The following is a 21,202-nucleotide window of genomic DNA, read 5'->3' as shown; positions in this document are numbered from 1 at the left end:
AGCTTTTAACACATTTTTCTGGAACGTGAGGTTTTTGTACAAGCAGTGAGTGGAGATGCAGCACTGTGATGCTTTCGACTACTGGGGTCGTGGGACTGAAGTCACAGTATCTTCAGGTAAGATACATTTAAATAATATATTTACTGACTAGTTTATTTTTCTTTTTATAAATGTGATTATTGGTGGTCGAGAAGTTTAGCTCATGGTGTTATTTAGGTTCATACTGATGTTGGACAAACTAGAAAACAGAGCAGACAGATGTTTTTAACGCAGCTGTTTCTTAGAAAGCATTTGAAGAAGTTCTTGTTTGGCATTATCACTTAACGCAGGAGGTGGTTTGAGTTGATCTTAAAATGTATTCAGCTGGATTGGAATTGCTGCTGATGAATGTCTGCATCTTTTTATTCACATTATTATTCAATACATTTTATTACTGCGGATATTAATTCTATACCCTGCAGGACCATACCTGCATTTTATTTTGTTAAGAAGTTACCGTAAATATGAACATAGGAATATATATTTTATTTGTGTGTTTAAATACAGGGTCAGTATGTGTTTCAATTAAACAACTGAACACTGAACAAAGACATAAAGTATATTTTTATATAGTTTGAAGTATATATAATATATCGTTTCTTTTGAAATACCACAGGGACGACTGACTTTTAAAGGACTGTATACATTTGCACTGCAGGTTCAATTGTTCATCATTTAAGTATAAAGGAATCATTTCACATCAAGTGATCTGTAATTCTTCCCAACAACCTTCTTAGGTTTTTAGATTTACTGTTAAACAAAAAAGAGCAAAAATAATACAATATATTAATAATTATTATTACTGTTATAAGGTCTTGATTCCACAAAACAGTGCAGTGGTTTTGGTTTTGAATGTTGGTGGAAGCCGTGGTTTTAACACGCTCAGCTCTACTCTGTTTATTTGCTGAACCCATAAACAAACAAAAAACAAATAAGTAAAAATACTTTTTTATTGTCTTCATCTTTATTTTAAACTGTCGACAGTCATAGTTTTTAGTGTGATAACTTGTTGATGATTTCTGTAACTCATTATATTAACATGATTACTTAATCAATATTTATTCCTCTATTAGTTACTATTAAAATCTGATTTTGCTCCTGCAAAATAGTGAAGACTGATTTATTTTCCAGTTTGAGAAATTCTCAAATCCTCCTACAATGAGACGTTTTCATATTTACAGTGATGTTTATTTTAGACCTTATTTTCTGTATTAAATAAATGAATAAGACATTATAAAAATAAGTTGCAATAATTAAAAAATAAATAATATATAGTTCAGTTAGAATAGTTATATTATTGTAGTTATTTGTATGATTATATATTTAACATTGAACACTTTGGGTCACTCCCAATCATTAGCTTTTACATGAGCAATTGATTAGCTGTGATATTTGTATTTATATGATTTTAAACTTTAAAGACCGACTCTGTTCCCTTTGGTTCAGTGCAACTCTGGGAGATAAAGTCACTGCTGGTTGTCTTGCACACGACTTCCACCCAAAGAGTTCTTTCCAGAGGACCGACATGGCAAACATGTTTTAAATTGATTCATTATATTTCACAAAGAGTGCAGTTTTAAATATTAGTGCCATTGAACTCCGATTCAGTCTGTTTATCTGTGTGCTGATCAGAAACAAAAATAATCAATAGGACATTATTTATTAAAATGTAATATTCATTAAAATGATGTTTTGAGCAGATATCTCTCTCTTTAGTTTCATCATGCAAACAGGCAACAGTCACAGTCGGTGTGCTGCTGTCCTGTGGAGGATTTTTCCACTAGCCATTATATTACCATTCACTTATTAAGCATCATTAAGTAAACCATAAAGTATTTATTTCTAAGATGATTTAGATAAACATGCCGTTGCTGCTGGGAAAGGGTAAAGATAATTTTATGTTTTATCTGTGTTCTTTAATTGACCTTTATTGGTATTTACATGATTTAATACTTTCCCAGGAACAGTAACAGCTGCATCACCGACTCTGTTCCCTTTGGTTCAGTGCAACTCTGGGCCTGCAGATAAAATCACTGTTGGTTGTCTTGCACGCGACTTCTACCCAAAGAGTCTTACTTTCCAGTGGACCAATGCCAGTGGGACCGCCCTGACTTCTGTGAATTATCCTCCAGCTGAGAAAAACAACAAATATACAGGAGTCAGTTTGGTCCAAGTATCCAAATCTTACTGGGATTCATTTAAGTCTATAAATTGTTCTGTGACTCACCCTGGAGGCCCCAACACTGTGAAAGTGGAAAGTATGTGAATTTTAACTTACTATCATGGCTCTCTTATGCCTGAGTCCACATGCATCACTTTGTTCATGTTGTTTTTATTTTGCAATGTTCAGTAATAATTTCTGTTTCTCATGTTTATCCTCATCTGTCTGGTATTTTACATTCTGTTGTCAGAATTATAAAATGAATGATTAAAGAATGATGTCAATTAAAACGAGTATCTCTATTTCTGCTCTTTCTTGCTTAGAGGCCTCATTTCCTCCAAAAGTGACTTTGGTATCGGTGCCAAGTGAAGACACTCAGGCCCTGAAGTCAAATGGAAAAAGAATGCAAACTCTGTAACTGGCTTCACTAACTGGGCGCCCCAAATAATCGGAGGCGTATATTCAGCTGTCAGCGTCCTGAAGGTCAAGAACACAGACTGGGACAGTAAAGCTGTTTACACATGTGAGGTGACGCACCGAGAAACAACATATACAAAGAAGGCCTCAAAAGGTACAGGGCTACTACAGTCATTAATAATACTGCTGTGTTTTTACTGTTGCACTGAACGTCCAGATGTTAAGAAATGGTTTTCTCTGTTGATCTCTTTTGTGTAGCTCCTATCACAGTGACACTGAACCAACCAAGTCCCAAAGGAATTTTCAGCAACAATCAGGCAGAGTTGGAGTGTATCATTACTGGACAGGACGAGGCCATTGTAAATGAAATTAAAGTCACTTGGCAAATTGATGGACAAGATGTGACCGACAACATTACTGAAACAAGAGAGTCTGTTGATGGTCAGCGCATCAAAACCAGCACGATGACTCGTAGTCGCACTGAGTGGCAGAGAGTCAACAAAGTGCGCTGTTCTGCCATTAGAGACGATATGACTCCAGTTATTCAAGATCTGACTGTCCACAAAGGAGGTATGTTACTGAGGGATGGAGACTCACTGGTAGAACAGTAATCTGTAAGTCTGGGGAGGCAGCCAACTTACACACAAACATGTCATAATCTATGTATAGCAAACATAAAGCTTATATATGAACCTCGCTGGTGTTTCTTTCAGATGGGCGTGAGCCAATAGTGACAGTCCACGTCCTCCCAGAGGAGGACATCAACAAAGGAGCTGAGGTCACTCTGGTGTGTCTGGTCTCCAGTCCTGTGCTGCAGGATTACTACATCGCCTGGTCAGAAGAAAATACCAACATCTATACTGATGGCATTAACTTCCCCCCACAGAAGACCCAACAAGGCTACTCAGTTACAAGTGTTTACACCACCACCAAGGAAAAGTGGGACAAGTACAACATGTTCAACTGCCACGTCTGGCCTGCTGGCAGCAATGACTCCATGGAACCCCGAGGAGTGTCTAGGTCCCATGGTAACTCGATTGAATGTAGAAAATAGTAGATTCAGCTTTAAACGTGGTATTGTGTGCTGATGTGTTGCTCTATCTGTGTGTGTACTCTCTGCCACGGGAACCTGTGCACTCTGTGATGTCATCAGTCTTTGTGATTGTAAAAATAACAGTCAACATGTCAATTTAGTTTTGTTTGTCATCATATTGTGTTCCAATCTGTCTTTGTCACATTGTCTAACAGCTTGAGAAGTGTGCTGACTGTTTCAAATAAATGTTGCATGGAGACACTTTTGTTACATGTTCATGAATGACTTCAATATTTAAAAACAAACTGAAAAGCAAGCACGAAGTCACAGTAGTATACTGTACTGTTCCACTGTTCAACTGGAGAAACGTCCACACACAACGTGTGATCAAAGAGTGGATAATGCTCGATTCCAGTTTATGAGCACTATTCAAGAGAGACAAAGACGTCTAAATGTTATCTTAATATAAAAGCATTGTAACACACACACACACACACACACACACACACACACACACACACACACACACACACACACACACACACACACACACCTCTCATCTAACCACCTATACCTTCCTCCTCTTAGATTTTCCTCCAGAGTCAAAACTGGGTTTTGCTCTGAGCTGCACAGAGGATGCTATTGAAGAGGATGAGTTCAGCAGTCTGTGGTCCACAACCTCCTCCTTCATATTCCTCTTCATATCCTCTCTCTTCTATAGCATGATATTCAGCCTGGTCAAGGTAAACATGCAAGCTTTTTCTGCATTTCAGTTATACTAAGGACTAAAGACTGTACAAGATATAAGACAGGATTTATATATTCACTGAAAATAAGTAAATAGTTTGACCAAGTACGGCACAAGTTAGAAAATAAAGCCCAGGGATGTAAACAATAAAAATGCCACATGAAGGAGAGACAATTGACCGACTCATCTTTGCATAGTTTTTCTGTGGGTGCGACAGTTTCTTCCCATCTGCACAGACAAGAATGTGCAGGAGAAGAAAAGACCAGAGATATGAATGTGAAAGTTAGTGATTTTCTGTCTGTGCTTGTGATGGACTGCCAACTTTTCCAGGTTTGTCCAGTTTGTGCAGTGCACATGATCCTGAAAAGGGAGACCATTGTAATGCAAATCAATGCATCAGTTTAGTTTAATAAAGTTAGACAAAAGAGACAAAAAATAAGAAAAATCAAACATAATTGATTATCTAAGTTACCTGGCACCAAATCATTCTTTCTGACTGGTGAACTGCTCTCTCTGGCTAGAACAAACCTCATGTTGAGAAACATGTGGTATTACAGGTGTATTGTGTTAATTTTGATGGACACATTCACACAGTAAAGTGGTGTGAAATGCATCACGTTCAGTTCACTAGCTCTGTTCTGAACAGAGTTTATTGGCACAGCCAACCAGCACAGGTGAGACTGATCAACATTTAGCAGCAGCAGAGTGGAGAGCGTCTCCAACCACAGAAAATGTGCTGGTTTGTTTTGATGCTCCACTGCACAAACTGATATATCAACACTTTATTGAATTAAACACATTACAGATACCATCTTTAAGTAACAAATCACAGGCAGTTCCAGTTACTGGGTGTATGAAGATAAACCTTTTTTTCACCATTCATCCGGTCCAGCAGTTAATATAATTGTTATAGAACACCAGTCGCCTGCAGCAAATCTGCTGGCCACAACTATCTGCTGTACTGAAGACACAGAGATCGTTTGGGTGTCAATTCTCCAGCTGGGTGAAACTCCAGATTGAAGTGATCAGTCAAACCTCACCACTGTTTAACACTCTGTATTTGACAAGTGAATATAATATATTGATTTTAATTGTTTCATTTTTTTTCAGGTGAAGAGACGGTAGAGGATGAGATGGATGCACAGCGCAGACGACTACAGGTCTTCATTTGTTTTTTGTCTTTTTTAAAACATGCACATTATCGATGATCTACTGTACATCTGCTAAATGAAATGGTCGTCATATATAATGATTAACTAAACACTGAAAATGGATTTCTCTGTAACCTGTAGAAAAATCTAAAATACAACTGCAATTGTTGATATGAATACATTTGGATTGTTGTTACATTATGATTACAGAGGTTCTTGATTACTTTTCATTAAAATGTGTTAGTGAAGTGTAGCATTAACTTGTCATTGATATGTAAATAACAAATTGTACTGTAGTAGAAACAGAAATCTTTGCTTTTCATGTTGATCATATTTGCTTTCATCATTAATTCGATAGATTTGATACTTACAATAGATGAGATTTGTACAGACACAAACATTAAAGGGAGTATGAATATGAGTCATAGTGTGCTTGTGATCAACATAAAAAGCTTCTGAGGATTTTGTTCACAACATCTAAAATAACACCACATCAAGTCAACGTACCGTAAACTTCTGTTATCAGTTAAGCTCTGAAGGTTTTTCAATTTCCTGGAGTTTCTAAACATATCATCTTTAGAGAGTCACTTCCCCTCTCTCTGCACCTCTGGGACCACACCTGTAGCAGTGAAACTTTGTAGAAACCGTCAGAGCTACGAATAAACTTCCTCGAAGCAAGAGACTCATCTTTCACTGTGTTTATTTGCATATCAGCATGTATCCAGGCGTGAAGCGGCACACATGCATACAGCAGACACACATCCTCACACACAAAGGCAACACAAACTATCTTCAGAAAAGTGTCATCGTAAGCATTTTTCACAACTGTGAAACACCGTGATGAAGCCGGAGATATCAAATACAGGTACAAGTATATTTGTGTGTTATGTTGTTTGTTCTGCTGTACGCTGCAGAGCTGTAAGTTCATGGCGGATATAGAGATGGATAGTTTCATATCAGTGTTCTTCTTGGTATCTACAGCATCATGGCAGCACACAGCAGAAGGAGCTGGAAGTTTTTGAACATGATTCACTTTAATTCATTCTAACATAGCTGATGAGCACTTTCAGGCTGCCAACTGTATCATCTCTCCCCCTGTGTTTCTTGCTGGTCCCTGATTAGTTACACGTCAGGCGGTTACTTCAAACAGAGGATAAAGACAGGATCAAAAGCTCTAAATTGTGGGCGCACTTTAGCGAACTGAATGAAGACACAGCAGAGCAATATATAAGCAGTTGCGTTTAAGGGCAGTAACAACATAATGAAAGATTTAGAGAAACTGAATATCATACATTTACAGAAATGTGGCATTTAGGCACATTTAATGTATCATTTTTATCTTTATTAATTATTTGTTCACTAACAATATATTCTATTATTATATATTTCACCCTCTTTTGCTGCTCTAATTAACCATTTTAACCACAGCGATTTTGAAAGGCCCATCTGATATATTATTATCTAGGTTACTTTTAATGTACATGTGAAATGAGCTTTGCACAACTTGAACTACTAGGGGCTGATAGATGACCTACTTCTTCTAAACTAATTCAATACATGTATATATTTATTTATTTAATTCTTTAAATTTATTTGTTTATTATTATGACATTAGTATAGTATGTTTTATAAAATAAAACTTTATTTAAAAATATTAAAATGACTTCATGTCCTTCTTGAGAATAATATCAAGCTACCAGATGAACAATTTCACTTTATAAAGATGTTTAATAAAGTGAGCTTGTTGATGTGCTTGAGGGACATTTTGGTTTACATGCCAGCTGTTTAATAGAAGTCAGAAAAGTGAGTGAAGACTACCATCTAGCGGGCAAAGGCTTTGTGAGGATTAAGTGATCTGTCACTTGGTCTTGATGCAGTAAATGGAAAGGACGTGTGATTAGAAACACAAAACACTCGTATGTGAGAAGGTTACAAGATACTGTTTTATTTTTCTAACAGATTTATGGCACTTGCTAGTAAAATAAAAAAAAACATTACAAAGTCAATATAAAAAACTAGTGGTGAGATTTGAAAGACGTCACCAGGCTCAGAAGGGGAATCAAAATGATGCTGTTGCTGAAATACAGACACACTAATAAATTCCAAACAGTTAGTAAGGCTGCATCTACCACTGAAAAAAACATCTGCATCTATTTGCCTTCTCATGAAATAATACTAATAAGGACATTAAAAAGCACACACCTAACACCAACACCAGAAGACGTGGAAGCAGACGGTACTGATTCGGCCCATGTCTCCCTATTCCAGGGTCAGCTGCAGCCAAATGCATCCTTGGATGGATTTCTTTTCAAAACAGTCCATTTGCCATAATGCAGTAGTAGTTCAGTGAACGTCAGGTTCAGCTTTAATGACCACACAGCCGCCCTCCCTGTTTGCTCTTTGATGTAGAAGCTGCTTCATTTGAGGCTTTAATAAGATGGAATCATATTATGCTAAAAAAAGCTTTAAAAAACATAGATAATTAATCTTTTTATTATTCTTAATATTTTTATTTTTGGAAAATACAAAAATAAAAATAATAATTTCTCTCCTTTTTCTAATTCAATAGAAAACTCCAGTGTTTTAAACCATGATGTCAGAAAGCCGTGTGGTCTCTTGCAGGTGTGGTAAGGTTTTTGTAAGAGCGTATGTCACTGTGGTTACTACAGTAGTAGCTTGGGCACAGTGTTACACACCGTAACAAGAACCATGTTGTGAGACTCCTCTGTATCTCTCCTGTTAATCATAAAGTAAGCAAAGCTGCAGATGAATGGCCAATGAGAACATTAGATTTCTGGCAAAGGATGTATTGGAATTGTTAAATTACATTTCTTACAATTATGGAAATAGCACAGTAATGAAAGTCCTATAAGACAAGTGACTGACTGTGTTTATATGTGGAGAGTTCTGTTCTTAACTTGACTCTCCATAGATAAAACTGAGTCAACGCACACAATGTCACAGTTATAAAATCTAATTCAGTTCAGCATAATTGCCCTGTAATGTGAAGTTAAGTGTTTGTTGACCCTGTGACACTGCTGATTTAACTCTGTGGTCATTCATGGAGCAATAGTGGTGGTGTTGCATTTCATTGTTCTGAGAAGTGTTAGATATTTACTTTAATATATTATTTTACCATCTCTTCAAACTGTTCATGTTAGTTTAATGAAAACACAAACAGTCTTTACACATTCACATTCTGAGGTCAATTTAAAAAATACATAGTGCACATTTTAACTACAAACCACAAAACTCTTCATCTATGATTTTGTAAAAGCCATGAAAATGACCTTTAATCTTTCCTTTGTAATTTTAGTTGTCAGTGAAAGGGTAGTTAATGTTAATATACAGTAAAATGTGGGCTTCTATACAATACAGTATATATATGCTATATACTATAGGACATAACAAAACCTCATAAATACAATATTATGTCTTTGATGACACTGCAAGAAGCAGACAAAAATTCACCATGATAATAAAGTTATTAAGACTTTAATTATTGATACATGTTGAGCATTCAAAATCTAATTATCGTTCCTGCCATTGAACAATGAGAATTCCTAAAAACTGAAAACAGGTACTTACAGGTAATTTACAGTCCCACAATAATTTAGATTTAGAATGATTTAAATGAAAAGAACCACCACTGCTGTATTGTGTATTGCATAAGCAGGTATGACAGCTACACTGGCAAAGGTTTTTGCATTGTGGTGTATCACTGTGTACGGGGGGTGGGCACAGTGATTCACACAGTTACAAAAATCTCTTAAGAGAATCAAAGGTCTTTTATACTGTAAATAAAAAGTGTATGTAAAGCTGTGGCTTCATTAAAATACAGTCAGTCACTTTAAAGACTGAATAAATTACTGGGAAGCCTTTTTATATCACTGATATGATCACTTGTAGCACTATTACTGTGGTCACCCAACCTCTGGATGACATGCCTGGAAAAATATACTTGGTATGAGTTTGTATCCTCCTGTCAGAGATTATTGATCTTTTTTATGCAACAGTAGTTTTATTTCTCATTCAAATATGTCATGTCATTTGTTTTACTGCACAAATGTAAATAACTGTATATATATTTGTTTTATTCTTGAGATATTGAAGCCCTTTGTATGAATGTATACAATGTATACAAATTTTCCACTCCTGCATGAATAAATAATAAGCAGAAACATTAACAATGCTGGTTCCTTTCACAAAATGAAAAACTCTCTAGTTAAAGGTAACAGCATTTGTGTGTCATGATAGTCAGTGTGCAGGGTGGAGTTTTTGTATGGGGTTATATCACAGTGCAGTATTACGGCCACAGTGATACATCCTGTGACAAAAACCTCTTCCACTGAGAAGGAAATATGGTGCTGATATAGAAAACAAGTAGGTGAGAAATATATCCAACAAGACTTATGAAATGCAAAGATGTTTAACCACATGTTCACCATCTTAGTTTAGCACGTTAGCATTGAAACATTTGCTAATTAACACAAATTAGCAAATGCAGCTACTGCTGACCGGAATGTCATTAGTTTTACAGGTATTTGGTCATAAACCAAATTAAAACACTGACCCGCTTGTCAGGAAAAGGTGGGGATCACCAAAGTCATCAGGATTCATCGTCTGGGGACCATGAATGTCAGTACAAAATTTCATCCTAATCCATCAAATAGTTGTTGAGATATTTCAGCCTGGACCAAAGTGGTGGACAGATCGACCAACAGACCAACTTTGCCACAGAGCCGTGCTGCTAGCATGACTAAAAATCACCAAAGTGTGACAAATGGGATTTTCAAAAACAGAATAATTATGGTTCAAAGGGTGAAATTAAAAATAAAATGGAGGGAAAAGTAGAATGCTGTTCCATGATTATTCCTGCTGATCACATACTGTACAAAAAACTAACTGCACCGTATCAGCAAAAGGTTTTTGTATGAGTCTGTGACACTGTGTATGGGGGGGCAGCCACAGTGATATATGGTAATACAAAAACCTGTCCTATACTGAACTGAAGCACAGAGTCACTGTGCCTCAAGACAAAAGAGAAGCCTGGCTCGCTAACGCTAGCCTAGCTATGATTTTAAGCGGCGCGAGGAGGGCGACACAGCCACGGCCAGGCACGCTCACAGACCCCGCTGTGAGCTGACTGGAGCTCTCTCAAGTGACCGGTCTCATACACAAGAGGCTTTTATTTCCCTGTTGAGGGATGGTTTGTTTAAATATCACAACACAAATGTCTATTATAAAATTAACGGATGCCTTTTTACAGATCTGCTGCGGTACGAATGGCACACAATTCCACAAATAAATAGGAGGGAAGTCACAAATGTCACAAGCTGTAAGTTATGTATATTTGCAAATGGCTCTGTATTTTTGTGGATATGACTTTACACAACACACAAAAAAAAGTTTGTGCCTAGGTCATGGTACACATTTGCATATTGTCTTCTGTGGGTTACAACTAATAAAGTCTAATAAAAACTTCCATCTAAGTATTTTGCTCAAAGAGCTATGAATAAAAGGATACTACATGTGCACATAAATATTGGGAATGATTGAAAATAAGTTTATTAATATTGTATTGAAGTAGACAATATGTTGAAGGTCCACTTTAAACCTATAGAGGGCAGTTAAAGCCTTGTTTTTCTCTTGGCTGTGTGGTGATTTGTCTGTGCTTCAGACTCAGTAGCTATAAGCCTACATACCCGTCAGAGGTAGCACATTGTTGAGCTGGGTAGTGGTTGTGAAAATGCCAACCGGGCTAAGCTAGAAGACAGCAGCTAAAGTTAGCAGCAGTTAGCTGTTACTTTGACAACAAGTAAAGCATTTGTCCATCAGGAAACTCGTAAATCACCCAGAGTTGAAGAAGAGGAGCCGGAGGACATTAGAGGGAATATATTCTGATATGATCCAGTTCCTTCCAACTCTGTGAATAAAGTTGTGTTTTTGTACAGTAGTGAGCCCTGGCCCCAAGAAACACCTATTTTTAACTCATTTTTCCAGCCTTGTCTCATGTGTGGTCTGATAAACAGTAAATTTATCAAATGTAGTGCCACATATCGACATATCCTACCAAGCTAGCTGCTATATGTTGTCCTTGGAGGAATAAAAGTAGAAGAATGCAAAATAACTTAAATACAGTGTGTTGAAGAATTTATTTGCAACGAATTGAGTGCAAATTACAGATCTTGCAGAAGTGCAGCAAAAGTCACATGTAAAGAGACCTGAGTTGTAACTGATCACTCATCTGTATAGACAGCTCCTTGAGCAAAATACTTACTTTTCACCCATTAATATCTATGTACGCATTTACAGATTTGTCTACACATTTACAAATCTCAATACACTTGAAAATCTGAATACAGATTTGGAGATTTTTTTTTACACATTTACAAATCTGATTGGTCACACAGAGATTCTGAATACACATTTCCAGATTCCTGTACACATTCACGAATTTCAGTATGTATTTAGAGACTATTTGACAAATTTACAAATCTGATTACGCAGACACAGACTGAGATACAGTTACACAACTCTCCACTGACATTTTAAAATGGTTTCACTACAATCATAGCCCCATACAAGTCCAACCCAGTTCTCTCCTCCCTGTGAGGAGGAGTCAATGCAAAACTCAGATGTCTTCCACCTCTACTAATCTGACTGCAGAGAGGACGACCGAGAACAGTGGACACACAGTTTAACATGATGGACTATAGGACAGGACTGCTGCTTTTAACTCTCTGCTGGGCAGGTGAAGATCTTCACTGAGCTTGATTTTATTTCAATTGTGTTTGTGTCACCAGCTTTTTTCACGTGATGTTTTTATCCTCTTGGCAGGTGTTGATGGTCAGACTCTGACAGAATCTGAACCAGTGGTTAAAAGGCCTGGAGAATCTCACAGATTGACCTGTACAGCCTCTGGATTCACATTCAGTGACTACTGGATGCACTGGGTCAGACAGGCTCCTGGAAAAGGACTGGAGTGGGTTGCCGCTATTTATGATAGTAGCAACATCTACTACTCTCAGTCAGTCCAAGGCCGGTTTACCATCTCCAGAGACAACAGCAGACAGCAGCTGTATCTGCAGATGAACAGTCTGAAGACTGAAGATTCTGCTGTTTATTATTGTGCTCGAGACTCACAGTGACTGGAGTTGGTTGAGTAGCTGTACAAAATCCTACAGGACTCATCTTTACTGGGCTGATAGGCCCAATAATGAAAGCACATTTTTCTTTTGTTTTTAATGAACACATACTTTTTGATGCACTACATATATTAATAAAAACTATTCCTGAGGAAAGATGATCATTTAACAACAAACATTACAACACAGCAGAAACGTGTATTTTAGAAAGGTAAAGACAATAATCTGGTTACTAAAATTATTGTCCATGTACTGTATGAATAAAGGAAATTATTCATCTTCAGTACAACACATCCACTTTTCTCATTCGTCTTAACTGACTGACACTCGAACCATTAACTGAACTTGTGTTTAATACTCCTGCTGGTCATTTACATATTAAGAAGTGATATTTCAAATGTTTTTCCCTAACAAAAGCCATTTGTGAGCTTGTCCTGCATCACTGATTTTAATAAAGATATAGAACAGAACAATAAGCAGATTTTCTTCCTTTGTCAGGAACAGAGGTGTGTGACTCTGATTTATCATCTACATGATTAAATAGAATTAATATTAATTAGGACAAGGGAATATATTTTCACTTAAAAGAAAAAAATTGCATTTTATTTACAGAGTGCTTTTCAAGATACTCAAAGGTGCCTTACATGCCAAATTAAATAACCTATAACAACTAAAAGAATCCACAGATGCAAAATAGCTCAGTATATAAGATGAAGTATTGAGAATTGTTTTAAAAAGGTTTTGAGTAACTTCTTGAACATAAAATTGGATCAGCTTGGTCCTGGATGATGGGGACAGGAGGTTGGTGTCAGAGGAACAGAGGCTGCGGGAAAGACTGTGGGGGTGGAAGAGGTTGGAGAGATAAGAGGGTGACTGCTCATGAAAAAGAGTGATGTGGTCATGAGAGCAGGAGTGAGTGAGCAGGTGAGCAGCAGAGGTCTGGATGTACTGGAGTCTCTTAAGGTCTTTGGAGGGTGTACCATAAAGACTACTATTGCAGGAGTCGAGTCTGGATGTGATGAAGGCATGGATTACAGACCATTTCAAATGTTTATAACAATAAACATAAGAATACTCATTCAGTATAATGTAAAGTGATATAGCAGTAAACAGTGTTGTTGTCACCATGGTAATAACAAAGTAATGTAGCTTAGCATCTACGTTGGCCAGTCACATCACACATTTGGAAGAAAAAAAAATCTTGCGTAATGGTTAACATCATGGTAACATGCTACAAATACTTGTTCATTTTACTTTTAATGTGAAATACTATTTTCTGAGGAGTAATGTTTTGAAAAGATGTAAAACTATTTTCAATTTCATGCAGTGCGTTACATATACCTAAATGTTCCTGTAATTTATGTAGTTTCACATTTTAAAAATATGTAGTATGTTTACAGTAAAATACGATTTTATATTTTACAACATTCTGTCCTGTTCCTAAATACTCTAAATACTCACAACACAGGCAGCAGTTAAAGTACATCTACTTTCCCTTTTCAAACCTGCAGAGGGAGGTCTATGCAAACTCTGTTGTCAAGAGCCTGACAGCAGAAGATTCTGCTGTTTACTTCTGTGCTCGATAAAGCTCAGTGACTGAAGACAGTGGAGCAGCTGCACAAAAACCTCCACAGATAACAAGTCTGTGGAGTGATCATAATGACATCTGGGTTTTCTAATCAGCAGCATATAAATGTGTTTAAGTTTTAGACAAAAATTACCTATATCTATATACACCTTGTCTGTAATTCTTTACTGTGTTTATATATTTACATCAGTCAAAAATCATCCAAACTAGCTTTGAACAAGTTCTGTACAAAATCCTACAGCACTCATCTTTACTGGACTGACAGATCCTGAGAAAGAATTATATTTTTATTTCATCTTTTGTTGTTGTTGTTTTTAATAAAATCATGAAATGTGGCCCTGAGAAAGATCATCATTAACCAATAACAATAACCATTAAACACATTAAAACATGTCTTACTGTAATGATCACTTCCCCACAAAACAGCCAAGGACAGCACAACATTCTGCTGAAATCACTGTCGAGGTACAATTAAAAGAAATACTACATATACACATTTCAGCCACATAAATATCGATACATTATCTCGCAGACACACACACACACACACACACACACACACAGTAAAAAAGTTAATGTTAACACTGTAAAATACTGGGAATAGTTGAAAAACAGTTTATTATCATTGTATTGAAGGAAACATGTTGAAGGTCCACTTTGAACCTTTAGAGGGCAGTTAAAGTCTTGTTTTTCTCTCCTCTGTCTCTGTAATGAGACAGTTACAGCAGCTCATCTCATTCATCTTAACTAATTGATGCTTGAACCATTAAGTTGAAAAGTTAATCAGAAATGATAAATTCATTAAACAGACTCGGGTCGGTTCATCATGTGTAGCAAATGTAGAAAGTAGATGTAAAGATGAGCAGCTAGAAGACTGAAGGTTCAGCTGTTTATTGTTGTTCTCATGTGACAGTGATGAAATGATTCATCTCTAAGAATGAATCCGTCTGTGTTTCACCAGAGTTTCCTTGCTGAGCTGCAGAGGAGGGACAGTGATACAGGGAGGGAAGTTGGCACTAAAACAACTAGAACTTAAAGAATTATAATTATAATTATAATGATAATATTAGATAATGATCTAAACAATTGTTTTCCAGAGATGTGGTGTGTTTCTCTTTGAGGAGAAGGACTCAATACAAAACTCTGATCTTGTGTACAAAGTCCTGTGATCTAAGTGATATTTAACCATATTAGTGTGTTTGTTTCATTGTCTTCATGATGTTACATTAGTCAACTCAATAGGAAACAGTCAAAAGTCATCCACAACCTATTGGCTTTCAATATTGAATGGCAAATTCCACATTTACAAGCAGAAAACTGATCAACAAGACAATGGTTTGATTATTTATTGAAAATGAAGAAGGCAGTCATTCTTTTGGTTCTGACTTTCAGGATGACATCGTGCTGTTACATCTGCAGTCAGTTAATTTCTTGATTAGTAAACGTAGCTTTCACTAGCCTAAACACTACTGTAGCAGATCTGGCAGTGGGACATTCAGTATTAACGACTGGGAAAACGTAGACTAGAAATGTTCCTTTTATATTAAGAGGCTTGTTCCAGTGCAGTACCCTGTACAGGTACAATGGGAACCTGCACGGAGTTCAATTGCTGTACCTCAAGTGACTAAAATGTGCTGTTCAACAATCTCACAGTCCTGTAGGCAGATCTGCAGAGAGTAACTATGACACATTAGGAAATGATGGCAATATTAAGAAAATCTTTTCATCTGCCAGCTGGAGGGTGAAACACATGTGGAAGTTTAAGTTATCCACCTAGATCTACACCACTCATTAACAGCATCACAAAAGCAGGATCCATTGCAGGACTATTGTATTCTATTGCATTAGGTACAGAGATGTACATAAATTAACTAGTAATTCAAGGTATTTGTTTTTATTATTTGTGGTTTTTGCTCTTTGACAGTGACACAGCAAACATCGACCTGTCCCCATATAATATACTGTAACTGCAACCTCTTTTCTCTCTTTTCACCTCGAGGAGACCAGACTACAGTACCTTCAAATCGTATTTGTGGAAACGGCATGGTTTACTTTCACTACCAAGCTATAAACATGTACATATTTAGCACTGTATGTGTTAAAAGCAATGCTATCACATAGGCAGAGAGTAATGTTCACATAACACCACATTAGTTCAAGTCTGCATAAATTGAAATACAGTCTGGTAAAACTACAGTAGGCTCAAGAGTTAATTTATCGTCTCAGGCTATTGACCAGCTGGCTGAATTCATGATGCAAACTGAGTTTGCATGTAGTCATAAAGTTGTATATAGTTTCTAAAAGTGAACTGTCCAATGGAGAGCAGCTTAAAAAGAACAAATGAGCTGCTTGAAGCACAGGATCCCTCCCTGTGCTCTGCTGCCCAAAATGTTTACAGGTAGTGATTGAGCCTTGATACCAAACGAAGTTGCATTTCACTTTTTTTTCAATAAGTTTAACACTATGTCAGTAGTCTCACTTATTAAGTTTAACATGTGAACGTGTATCGGACATGATTCTTTGAGACTAATTTGCTGTTAATAGATGTATAGCACCATCTCATAGCCTTAATGAACATACTTGACAATTACAACAATTATTATTATGATGCAAATATTAATGCACATTTTAAATAATAATGTAATTAGGTATGTGTTAATTAACAAGATAATAACTGAGAGCAAAGTCCAATCTGGTTCTCTCCTCCCTGTGAGGAGGAGTCAATACAAAACTCAGATGTCTTCCACCTCTACTTATCTGACTGCAGAGAGGACGACAGAGAACAGTGGACACACAGTTTAACATGATGGACTATAGGACAGGACTGCTGCTTTTAACTCTCTGCTGGGCAGGTGAAGATCTTCACTGATCTTAATTTTACATAGCTTATATTTGTATCACCAGCTTATTTCACCAGATGTTTTTATCCTCTTGACAGGTGTTGATGGTCAGACTCTGACAGAATCTGAACCAGTGGTTAAAAGGCCTGGAGAATCTCACAGATTGACCTGTACAGCCTCTGGATTCACATTCAGCAGCTACTGGATGGCCTGGGTCAGACAGGCTCCTGGAAAAGGACTGGAGTGGGTTGCCGCTATTTATGATAGTAGCAACATCTACTACTCTCTGTTTACTTCTGTGCTCGATAAAGCTCAGTTACTGAAGACAGTGGAGCAGCTCCAGAGACGACAGCAGACAGCAGCTGTATCTGCAGATGAACAGTCTGAAGACTGAAGATTCTGCTGTTTATTATTGTGCTCGAGACTCACAGTGACTGGAGTTGGTTGAGCAGCTGTACAAAATCCTACAGGACTCATCTTTACCACAATTATTTCACATGATTAATGTCATTACTTCAAGTAGTCCAAGAGAACGATACAATACAGTTACACTAAACACTTTGGGAGAACGCCTAATGTTTGAGTAGAAAATATTTCTACATATATATGAATGTAGAAGTCATATTACTAAATAGACGTCTTGCTTATTCCATGACAGAGCTTCATTAAAACGACTCCTCAGAGAAGACAGTAGCTGAACAATAAACATCATTTGTGTGGTTTAATGGTTTTGCTGATTCTCTAACCTGAGATTTAAAAGTCTCGTTACTTTTTTTTAGTTTGCAGAGTTTGGAGTGGGGTTAAAATTTCAATATGCACAGAGTCCTGCCAAGACTTTGGATTGAGAGAATAAATGGAGGTTCAAACAGTTTTTCAGCTGTTCACCAAGTTGTCTACTGTTTTGTTTGCTCTTCTTAACTGTGATATAAAAGAGCACTTTCATGTACATTATTTGACAGATAAGCCAGCAGACATTTTAATGTGCACTACAGCAGTTAGGTTTTTGCATATTGTCACACAGGTTTCAGTTCCTAAGTAGTTAATTTCCTCTCTGTGGATTGAGATAATAAATGGAGGATATAACCCTACGAAGGACTGGAGTGGACTGGAAGCAAATATACTGGTGATTCATACTACAAAGATTCACTAAAGACTCTTGTATGTTTTCCCACAGTGAAAACTGAATTACACTATGTTATTAAACATTAAACCCTTTAACTAATGAAATATATTCAGCTGACAACATGATCAATTCATCTATTATATTATTTATTTGTATTGTTTATTCATTTACATTATTCTATTATTCTTAAGTTAGAATTCACATGAAAATTATTTAAAAAAAATGTTTCTGTTTTTGATTTTTGGTCATATTGCATGAATGGACAAGCAACTACTTTAAAACATGAATAAATAATCAATGATACAATCAAATTAAACTATAGCCGAGTAGCAGTGCAGGAGCCGCTCCCTCCCCATGATATCCTGATGCAAATCTTCAGTCTGTGCAGTGTACTTCTGTCCTGCTGACTGCTCTTGTACTTTGTGTGGAGCATCAGAGGTCACATCTCCAGCCTCAGGATGATGAATACATTCACTCTTCTGCTGGTTGCTCTCTCTCTGCCCTGTGAGTTCTCCTGCTTCTTGCTGTTTTATCACACAACATGGACTGATGGTCAGTCAGTGATACCAGAAAACTTCCCAGTCTCACTGACTGTCTCGCTTTCTTCTGTGGGTCCTCTCTCCTTTCATCTCATCAGGTTGTACAGGTCAGAGTATGGAGTCCATTCCTTCCAGTTCAGAAATGAAAAAGCCCGGAGAGACTCTCAGTCTCTCCTGCAGGGGATCTGGCTTCACATTTAGCTGCTGTGTTATGAGCTGGATAAGACAACCTGCAGGAAAAGCCCTGGAATGGATAGGGAGCGGCTTCTCCGATTCCAGCAGAAACACTTATGCTAGCAGTGTAAGAGGACGCGTAGAAATCAGTAGAGATGATAGCAACAGCATGGTGTATCTGAGACTGTCCAACCAGGGCTGTATTCAGGGTTTTAGAGGTCTAAAAATTGAGCTCTACTCTTTGTTCTCTCCAACCTTCTGTATTCACTGCCTGTCCCTTTCTCTGTGACTCCTGACTTGTCTCTCCTGCCAAAGCGTAATAAAATGTAATGTATCACAAACAGTACATGAACTTAAGCAATGTGCGTTATACAATAATACATTAATTTAATAATACTATATTATTACACTAAAATCATGCTAGGTGTTTGTGTTTTTGTTAAATTGAGCCTTAAGGCTCCACTGTAATTACCAAAGAACATATACTGTATATCTCTGTGGTAATTACATTGTTTGAATTGGATCAGGTCAGTTTTTGTTTGTGTTGGAAAGCACAGGAATATAATGCTAATCCTATACTTGGCACCTTCTCTCTTTCTTTTTCTCTCAGTGTCATCGTCTTGTCCCGTATCTCTTCCCTTACCAAATCTGAGCTTTGATTTATGGAATCTTTTCATTTTCATCTGTCTCTTTGAAGAAAGTAAACACAGGGTCAATTGATATTCATATGCAAATGTTACCAGCCTCCGCTAACATAATCTTGCAATGAAAATAAAAATATATACGGGTACTTAATTTTAACATGAATTTCAACCCTTTACACAAACTGAACTGAAAGAAAACCATTTCAACTACAATCAGTCGACCATTGGACGTACGGAATTAACGTTAGCGGGCTAGATAGCTAGTTAATTCACTCAATTGAAACTAACTATCCAGCATCATGATGTATGGCCATTTTTTACAAGCAGTCCACTAGCAAAACTCTCTAGTTACCTGTATCACACTTTGCATGGATTCAGCGGCCTGTCTGATGTGCTATGATGCAGGTTCGACATAGCCAGGCTTTCTTTTTTTGCGTTAGCTGCTTTGACAGAGCCAGAAACCTTATTCAGAAAAAATGGGTATCAAGACGGTGGTTATTAACTTTCTCTGTAAACCCAGGTTTTCTTCACCATGCTCTGTGCACATTCCCCTAAAAGGGGGCATGTGGCACGTCATCTGACTCTTCTTCCGCACAAAAAGACCAATCGCATGCTGCCTACTTCAGTCAAGAGAAACAGGTTGTTATAATGGAGAGCTACGTTTAAAAAAAAGCAACACTAACACTGTTGTTGAAAATAAGGCAAGAGGGGAATGCTGGCAGAAAATCGTTAATCGTGTAAATTTGTAAGTTAATATATTAATTTTACCACTCAAGGTAAAATTAAAATCAGCCATTTTGGTGCCCTATGTGAGATTAGGATTCGGTGCCCATTATCACTGATATTGGTCAGCGACTTGCATTCTAGGAAGGAGCAGTTATCCAGATAGCTAGCTGGCTTGTCATTCAGATTTACATCCTTCAATCTGTATCTGAGTCTAGCAGCTATCGTAGCTGAACGATTACTAGAATATTATACTCAAGTAAAAGTACTGTTATTTTAAAGACATTTTACTCAGGTAAAAGTACTTGTGTAAAAATGTACTTAGATAAAAGTAAAAAGTAAATCAGGTAAAATGTATTCTGAGTGAAAGTTACAGTAAAAGTTATGGCATTACATTTTGGATATCATTGGTGATATATGATGCTACTGTTAAATTGAAGAACACCTTTAGGCAACAAGAGCATTAAATGTCAATCCAACAACCCTAGTGGAACAACATCACAGCCTCTGAGGCCTTATGTCCAAACCAACAAAAAATGTCATTTGTATAGACAGAAATCTGACAATTAAACACCAGTTTAAAAAAAAAAAGTTTTTACAAAGTAAGTTATGCATATTTGCAAATCGCTCTGTATTATTGTGGATGTGACTTTCACATTTGTGAAAAACGGACTTGTCAGCAAATCAAGACCAAGCATAAAACATAATCCAGTGGTAGAACTATAGCCTAGTTGCTGTGCCTTCATCATTCTTTTAAACTGTGAACATTTAAAGTGCACATCACCTGAAGCAACCGGGGGAAAAGATACTCAGATATTCTGCTTTCTGAATGTAGGTTCCCTTGACAAGGCTTCGTTTGGTGGTATTTATGTAC

The 21,202-nt window shown here is 37.0% G+C and overlaps 3 protein-coding genes, 1 pseudogene and 1 gene segment (V, D, J or C); 3 read left to right on the top strand and 2 right to left on the bottom strand.

Annotated features, from left to right (window-relative positions):
• LOC122868479 overlaps positions 1-21,202 on the top strand; it is a 253,183-nt gene that overhangs the window by 39,557 nt on the left and 192,424 nt on the right.
• The window catches only part of LOC122868505, a 249,715-nt gene that overhangs the window by 51,658 nt on the left and 176,855 nt on the right, over positions 1-21,202 (top strand).
• Positions 1-21,202, bottom strand: part of LOC122868482 — a gene marked incomplete at its 5' end in the record, with an annotated part of 296,170 nt that overhangs the window by 121,998 nt on the left and 152,970 nt on the right.
• LOC122868508 (immunoglobulin mu heavy chain-like) overlaps positions 1-21,202 on the bottom strand; it is a 193,920-nt gene that overhangs the window by 114,654 nt on the left and 58,064 nt on the right.
• LOC122868486 lies at positions 12-3,909 on the top strand (annotated as a pseudogene).

This window comes from Siniperca chuatsi, linkage group LG21, assembly GCF_020085105.1.
Source record: "Siniperca chuatsi isolate FFG_IHB_CAS linkage group LG21, ASM2008510v1, whole genome shotgun sequence".
NCBI lineage: Eukaryota > Metazoa > Chordata > Actinopteri > Centrarchiformes > Sinipercidae > Siniperca > Siniperca chuatsi.
The sequence above is the reverse complement of the archived record's forward strand: the minus strand, read 5'-3'. Positions and strand labels throughout refer to the sequence as shown.